General features: G+C 27.3%; 1 protein-coding gene across 1 annotated transcript in view; it reads right to left on the bottom strand.

The window, feature by feature from the left end:
* The window catches only part of LOC123265635, a 73,416-nt gene that overhangs the window by 15,793 nt on the left and 48,937 nt on the right, over positions 1 to 8,686 (bottom strand). The window lies entirely within an intron of this gene.

The following is an 8,686-nucleotide window of genomic DNA, read 5'->3' as shown; positions in this document are numbered from 1 at the left end:
ATTAATAATTCTTTAATGGAATTTTCTATTGAAGTTATGGAGCATAAAAAGTGTCAAAGTTTAATTTTTAAACCCACTTTTTATTCAACGGTCTGAAAAAATAATTATTAAAAATTACTGAATAATTATTAACAGTTAACAAATATTTTTTAAGTATTAATAAATATTTATTAGCAGTTATAATAAGTTGTGTTTAATAAACCATTTTTTAACTGTTAATAAATTTTTCTAATTATTAATAAATATTTATTAACTAATTATGGATTTTATTTATTAAATAATTTACTAATAACAGTTAATTAATTCATGTATTTGGAAACAACTTGTTCATTTATTCAATACAAATAAAAATTTTTTAACTATCTATAAATATTTCTTGGGAAGAAATGTACATTTATTAACAGTAAGGAAATATTTATTAGCAGTTATAATAAATTTACTTAATGAATATTTTATTAACTAATAATAAATATTTATTAAATCTCCTATTGTCAAAAAATTATCTGTTCACAATTATTAAAGCTCGTTAAATACTAAAAAAATTCTTCTATCAGTGTATTTTAATTTTTTATAATTCTATTAACAAAGTTCTCGATTTTTACATCTTTTTGTCTTGTAATCTTACCAATATTTTATAAAATATACAATAGAATTCTATTTAAACTGTACATATACAAAGTAAATTTTATAAATAGATTCCAAACTTATAAAACAATATTGTAATATTACTATCATAAATTATAAATTTTTTTCGATAATTTAAAAAATTTTCTAACAGTGTATGATCAAAATTAAAAACAAAATTACCTTCATAGGTGAGAAAATCTACTAAATTAATTATTTTATAAAAAAATTAGATGAATCATCACGAAACTCTGTTGAAATACCAAAAAATCTAATATTTTCACACCTACCAAGGTGTTGATTCAAGCCAAATTTCTAAATTCATCATTTCTATTAATTCTACATAAAAAAAAAAGTTTAATTCATGTCAGATAGTCATAAACTTTTCAATAATTGTAATTTCTACCCAGCTATAAATTCACAGTGACTCGATATTTTATCGCTACAAAACAAATCAGTAAGACCATACAAAATTTAATGGCAGTATAAATTACAACTCAAATTATCATAAAGAATCAATTTCATCGAATAATTTTAATTTAACATAAATTTAAATGACTTCCTGTAATAATTATGAAAATTTTTCCTGTTTATAAAAATTTAACAAACAAACATAAATATTTATTTAAAAAAAAAATCAATAATAACAACAAAAAAAAGTAGAATTAAAAAAAAAGAGAGCAATTTTATGTACGGTCGGTTTCACCATCCGGTATTAACGCAATACGTCGATTCCTCTCACTTAATTCTGAAGCAAACGTTTAGCTCTTAACTTAAAACTTATATGTTCAATACTTTTAGGAGCAGAGTACAGAATAAAGAGGACCTCGAGAACTATTAGCCGCATTCAATCACCATTACACGCTCAACGACTTTCTTCGGCAAGCCCTTAAATCCTCAATGTCCATGGCCAAAAATTATTGCCACGATCTGTTTTTTTTATCTCAGCGAAACTTTGTTTTACAATAACCTCCATACAATTATTATGGGCTTAAACTTTCCACATCTCTTAAATCTGACTGTAAAAGACAGCTTTCGTGAGACGAATCACCACGAGCTTGACACCCTAAATCTTGTTTTTATCCTTTTTTTCCATTCACCTTTTATCTTCTTAGTCTACTCCTTCTTCAGCGCAATTCTTTTATTTTTTATTTTTATCCTTATTCTTATTCTTAATCCTCTTCCGTTTCGTGTCGCGGTGATTGCCGTGTTTGCTCGCCCATCTGGTGCGTGTCCAGGTAGCTAAAAAAAGTAACCATTTGAATTAATTTAACATGTGTAGCGAATAAAAATACAAATACCTTTTGAACCCTTACCTTGAATAAGTATTCACAAGACTAAAAACAGTAGCCGTTTTTTTTAAAATACACACACTCTGATAGGAAAATTTATTAACTTTAATATAAATTAATAAATTTATTTATTTAGAAACAATTTTTTAATTATTAACTAGCAACCTTGCAGTCACTATGTGACTGCCGTGACTTGTGGATTATAAATAAATAAAATTTTGCTTTATTAAATAATGACTTTTGTTAAATTACACTGTACTTTCTTAACTATTGACATTTATGAAGATATAAGCTCATCCCGAGGTTACACTTATCAAGAGCTTTCATTTGACTACCTACATGCATTTTGATATATTTTTCATTTATATATATATATTAGGGTGCTTCATTTGAGACTATTTTTTTTTCTCACTCCATTGACGAAATATTGTTCTTTACATAGAAAAAAAAATTCTCACCAATGGATAGTTCTTAATTTCAGTTTTAAGTACTCGCTGGATGAATTTGAAGTTTTCTCATATAATTAACCCGTTAAAATAATTTTTTTTGCTTAAATTATCTATAGCATAGCGACATTTCATGATATTCATTTGACCATGGGCGGAAGTTGTAGATTGATCTGACACCAAAATTGCAAAGGACCTTTTTTGTAAAGAATTTAATTTTCTACAAGATAGATTGATAGCTTAACCCTTTCAATGAATTGCCTCTGAGATAAATTTAATTAATTACAAGAAAACAATAAATGACACTATTTTATCGTAATTTTTATACTTTTTAATAAAACAACAGTTCATAAAAAAAAATTATAACATTGTATATTTTTATAATCAACCATTGTGATATCGTTATAATGCCTAAATTTGTAAAATTTTGAATCATCTTACAAATATTCTAATAAATATAGTTGTTACATAGAATATATCCAAAATATATAGTCATACATAACTCTGGCTCACAAAAAAAAAAAGTGGTATGTACTTTGGACCGGACCTACCTATTGAAATAAATATTGACCCACTGAATCCGAATTTCAAATCCGTCTGACCCGGTCACCCTCCAATTTTGAGCATAATGCAAAAAACCCCAAAAAATTGCAAAAAACTGCAGTCACAGCGATGAAAAAATTCTTGTAGACCCGGATCAAGTATGATTCTTGTGTATTTCAATTTACTGAATCTAAATCTGAACGTTAATTAGCCCAGTGTCACGTTAAAGTTTTAAAATTAAAAAAATCTCAAAAAACCAAAAAAATCAGGAAAATTGTAGTTACAAGTATGAAAAAACAATCCATAAAACATGATTAAATACTTTTCTTGTATTTATTCACGCATGAAATACAAGAGATAATAACAAACGGAAAAAAAATTTCTGCGTAGATCGTTTGAGAACAAAAGAGTTCGATACCAATGAAGAACAGTTTGAAATTCGAGAAAATTGTTTTCTTTATTCTAGTTATACGTCATTTTTTATAGATATTAAAATTTTTTATATTTTCGGATTCTTAATTTGTATTTTATGCGCGAAAAAATACAAGAAAAGTATTTAATCATGTTTTATAGATTTTTTCTCATATTTATAGCTGCAATTTTCCCGATTTTTTTGGTTTTTTGAGATTTTTTTTAATTTTAAAACGTTAACGGGGCAAAAAAACTTCAGATTCAAATTCAGTGGATTAAAATACATGAAAATCATTCTCAATCTGAGTCGAAAAAAATTTTTATCTCGATAACTTCAATTTTTCATGATTTATTGCAATTTTTTTGGGTTTTTCGTTTTTTTCTTTTTGCAAATTTGGTCGGCTCACCAGGTTAATTAACGTTCAGATTTAGTTTCAGTAAATTAGGATACATGAAAATCATACTTGATCCGGGTCCACAAGAATTTTTTCATTGCTGTGACTGCAGTTTTTTGCAATTTTTTCGGGGTTTTTTGCATTATGCTCAAAATTGGAGGGTGACCGGGTCAGACGGATTTGAAATTCGGATTCAGTGGGTCAATATTCATTTCAATAGGTAGGTCCGGTCCAAAGTACATACCACCTTTTTTTTTTGTAAGCCGGAGTTATGTATGACTATATATTTTGGATATATTCTATGTAACAACTATATTTATTAGAATATTTGTAAGATGATTCAAAATTTTACAAATTTAGGCATTATAACGATATCACAATGGTTGATTACAAAAATATACAATGTTATAATTTTTTTTATGAACTGTTGTTTTATTAAAAAGTATAAAAATTACGATAAAATAGTGTCATTTATTGTTTTCTTGTAATTAATTAAATTTTATCTCAGAGGAAATTCATTAAAAGGGTTAAGCTATTAATCAATCTTGTAGAAAATTAAATTTTTTACAAAAAAGGTCCTTTGCAATTTCGGTGTCAGATCAATAGTTTACGAGAAAAAATCAAAAAACCACGACTTGTGAGCAAAAATCGAATATACAATTTTTTACTGGCGAGATAGCTCATAAATTGGAAATAAGCTGTCAGAGCTTTTAAAGAGGAAGGATCCCTCTACAACTTTCGCCCATGGTCAAATGAATATCATGTAATGTCGCTATGCTATAGATAATTTAAGCAAAAAAACTGATTTTAACGGGTTGATTATATGAGAAAACTTCAAATTCATCCAGCGAGTACTTAAAACTGAAATTAAGAACCATCCTTTGGTAAGAATTTTTTTTTCTATGTAAAGAACAATATTTCGTCAATGGAGTGAGAAAAAAAAATAGTCGTCTCAAATGAAGCACCCAAATATATATATGAAAGATTGATGTGGGTACTCAAATGAAAGGTTCCGATGAGTGTAATATCAGGGTGAGCTTATATCTTTAAAAATGTCAATAGTTTACAAGATACAAGGTCATTTCTTAATTGTGTCTAGAGATAGATCATTTTCGAATGCAGCCTAAATACTTATCATAATAAATTGAATATTGGTGAGAATGAAATGAAATCTTGAAAAGGCACAAATTCAAATCAAGACCTTTGCAATGACACTCAATTTCACCAAAAAAACCGATTTTATCATATGACTATCTTGGAAACAAAATTTTTCTTATTCTCTTAATAATTGTCAAACATATTTCTCTAAATATTTGTAAAACACTTTACAACATATATTAATGTATCTTTTTGTAACCTCATAACTGGCCATACAGGCTGTCAGGTTTTGTTAATAAAGAAATAAATAAATAAATAATAAATAAATAAATAATATAAATAACTATTAATGAATTTTTTTTACTCAGTTTTGATTTTAAGAAGAAGATAATCAAGGTTTGAAAGAAGAAATAGACTTTAATTTATTAACCAATTTCTGGATAAAAAAGAAGATATATTTTTAATATTTCTTCATGAGAAAAATTTATCAACTGTTAATAAAATAACATATTGTTATTGAAAACATTATTTCATTTAGTTTGTATATTAAATAATTAATTACCTAAAATTTTTATTTGCATCATTTCCCGAAGAAATATCAAAAGTATATCTTCTCTATCCAGATATTTATTAGTGAATTAGTTTATTTCTTCTTTTAGACCTTTACTATCTGCTTTTTAATTTCAGCACTGAAAAAAAAAAATTTATTATTACGTTGAGAGAAAAAAAATTGGCATTGTTGAGACAAGAAATTAATTTTTTTTTTCAAATTTGTCTTACAGCAACTTTCTTGTTAAAAAAAAATTTTTCCAAATTTAGAAAAAATTAATTTTAAATAAAAATTTGCAATTTGTTTAAAAATTCCAAAATTGTTTTTTCCAAATCAAAAAGATTTCTTTTTAACAAGAAAGTAACTGTGAGAAAAAAATTTTTTTTTCTTCAGCTAAGAAAAAATTTTAAAAACGATTAATTTCTTATGACAAAGCCCAGGTTTTTGGAAATAAACTTTTTCTTTCAGTGTATTAAAATAAATTTCTCCTTTAAGTGTATTAAAATAAATTTTTTTTTTTAGTGTTAAAATTAAAAAGCAGATTATCAAGGTTTGAAAGAAGAAACAAACTTTAATCCACTAATAAATATCTGGATAGAGAAGAAACATTTATAATATTTCTTCACAAGATGATACAAATAAAAATTTAAGGTAATTAATGATTTAGTATAAAAAATAAAATGAAATACTATTTTCAATGAGAATATATTATTTTTCAATAGACTGGACCAGTAACACAGTGAATAAAAATGCGCTGAAAGTATTACATGGAAGAAAATAATAATAAGAACAAGTAGGTTCGAATCTTTTAGCTTCGGCGCTTTTCATGCTCACTAATTTTACGACGTTCCACGTAGGAACGCTGAGAGTTCTCGGCAGTTTCCCCCGAGCCTGCAATCTCGCCGTGAATACTCTTCACTTAGCTTGTATTGTAACTTGTACCTAACGACGGCATCAAGGCTGCGGAATTTCTCTCACACAGGGAACGAACGTAAAACTTCTTAAACTCGATAAATATATTACACACACGATAAACGATCCACGATAAACAAATTTTTAGTTACTCAAATTAGAAAATAATGGATTATAAAATTACGAGCCCGAGTACGCCCGATAAATATTTACCGTAATTTTTTCAACGAGTCAATAAATTTACCAGCCGTTCAATCAATTATTTATAGCAAGACTTGGTCGGGAGTTTGGGGTGCTCTTTTATCACAATCTTCGGGCCGTAAGAAAAAATTATCGAGATTTTTTTTAAATCTTCCAATAATTAATTGCTCAGAAATATATTAATTTCATTTCTTCTTTTTAAATCTTTTTTTTCAACCTCAGAAGGATTTGTTAACAATTATTAAAGCTTTATAAATGATTTTTTAATACTAGGTGATTTAATAATTATTTATTTATAATTAATGAATACTTGTTAACTGTTAATAAATTTTTAGTAATTGTTAATAAACATTTCTTCAGACCTTAGAATAAAAAGTGAAGTTAAAAATTAAACTTTGACACTTTTTATAATCCCATAGCTTCAATGGAAAATTCCATTAGAAAATCATTAATGATTTTCTAAAAAAAAAATAGAAGAAATAAAATGAATAATCAAACAATTGTAATAAATTACAGAATTTTTTAGCGAAGAAAATTATTAACGTATTGTATTTTTATTATAAAAAATTATGAGATTATTCGTTTATGAATGATCTTCATATTACGCCGTAAACAATAAGATGCCTTTACTCCAAAAAAAAATTAGGAAAACGGTTGACCCTAAAGGCCATCCCTGCAACTTCCCGCTAATTCCATACTTAGGCGCTTAAAATTGCACCAATGACGTTTATGAGCTCTTCGAGCTTAAAAATACAATTTATGGGTCATTTTGAGCTCTCCGAGCTCAAAGAGATTGCTTTCCTATGCTTTTGAGCTCTTCGAGCTCAAAAGTCTGATAGAGATTTGATAAGACACTATTTTTTGAATTTTTAAACCGCAATAACTTTTGAATGAATAAACCGATTTTCACGCGGTTGGCAGCATTCGACGCAGTTTTTTAAGCCTCATAAAGAATCTTAAATTTTGAATTTATCGCGCTAGGAATTTCGGAGTTATTCCGAAAAAACACTTTTTTCGGTTTTCTTTCGTTCACGATATCTCTCGAACGAATCAACCGATTTTGACCGGACTGGTGGCGATCGATGTGGTTTTTTGAGGTTAAGAGCTGATTAGTTTTTGGAATTGAACCATAAAGCCGTTTAAAAGTTATTCCAAAAAAACCACATTTGAAAAAAATTTTTTTTTCAGTTTTTTGAAGATTTCTCAAAATCTATTGATTTGAATCGGTACAAATAGTTTTCAAAATCTAAGTTTGGTCAAGCCCTTTCGAATGGCATCAACCACGATGAAATCGGTCAAGCCGTTCAAAAGTTATAAGCGCTTCACATACTTTCACACACACACACACACACACACACACACACACACACACACACACACACACACACACACACACACACACACACACACACACACACACACACACACACACACACACAGACACCGTGACAACCTCACGGGGATAGTCAGGGAAGCTTCCTGTGACCTTCAAACGTCGAGATCTGATGAAAACTCGATTTTTGCAAAACGGGGTGAAAACAATAACTTCCCGATTTTTGAAAATCTTCGATTTTCTTAGCGGGAAGTTAAAAATCATCAACTGTTAATAAATATTCTTTTCTTTTTAAAAAATATTTATTAATAGTTAAAAAATACGTAATCATATTTAATAAATAAACAAACTTTTTCCTAATCAATTTATTCATTAACAATTATTAATAAATCTGAACTGGGATGGCTCTCGATAAAGAGTCGTCGAATTTATTTTACTTGTTGTTACTTTTATAAATTATTAGAAATTGGTAAACCTAGCTATTTGCGCGAATTATTTCAAGAAGACCTTACTGTAAGACGATCTGAGAGACTAGCAGCCAAGAAAAATAATATTCTCTTTAAATTCCCAAATTTCAGTACCACTCATTATGAGTCTTCTTTCGTAATTACAGTTATACGATTATGGGAAGAACTACCAGAGGACATTATAAATTCATCAAGCTTGGAGGTTTTCAAAAATAAAATTTTTGATTATTTATTTAATTTAGATGTTTGATCATAAACTGTTGTAAATGCTTCTATCATTATTTTATTAATCTTCAAACTTCGTTAACCTTCTTTATATAGCTTCTTTTTAATTTAAAGTTTCCTACCTGTCTCTTTAGTAACATCAAAGATTCTTAAAATTATTAGTTAATTCTTTATAAATTAAATTTTTAT

This window comes from Cotesia glomerata, linkage group LG5 (genome assembly GCF_020080835.1).
Source record: "Cotesia glomerata isolate CgM1 linkage group LG5, MPM_Cglom_v2.3, whole genome shotgun sequence".
In the NCBI taxonomy this organism is placed as follows: Eukaryota; Metazoa; Arthropoda; class Insecta; order Hymenoptera; family Braconidae; genus Cotesia; species Cotesia glomerata.
This window is presented reverse-complemented; position numbering and strand designations above follow the sequence as displayed.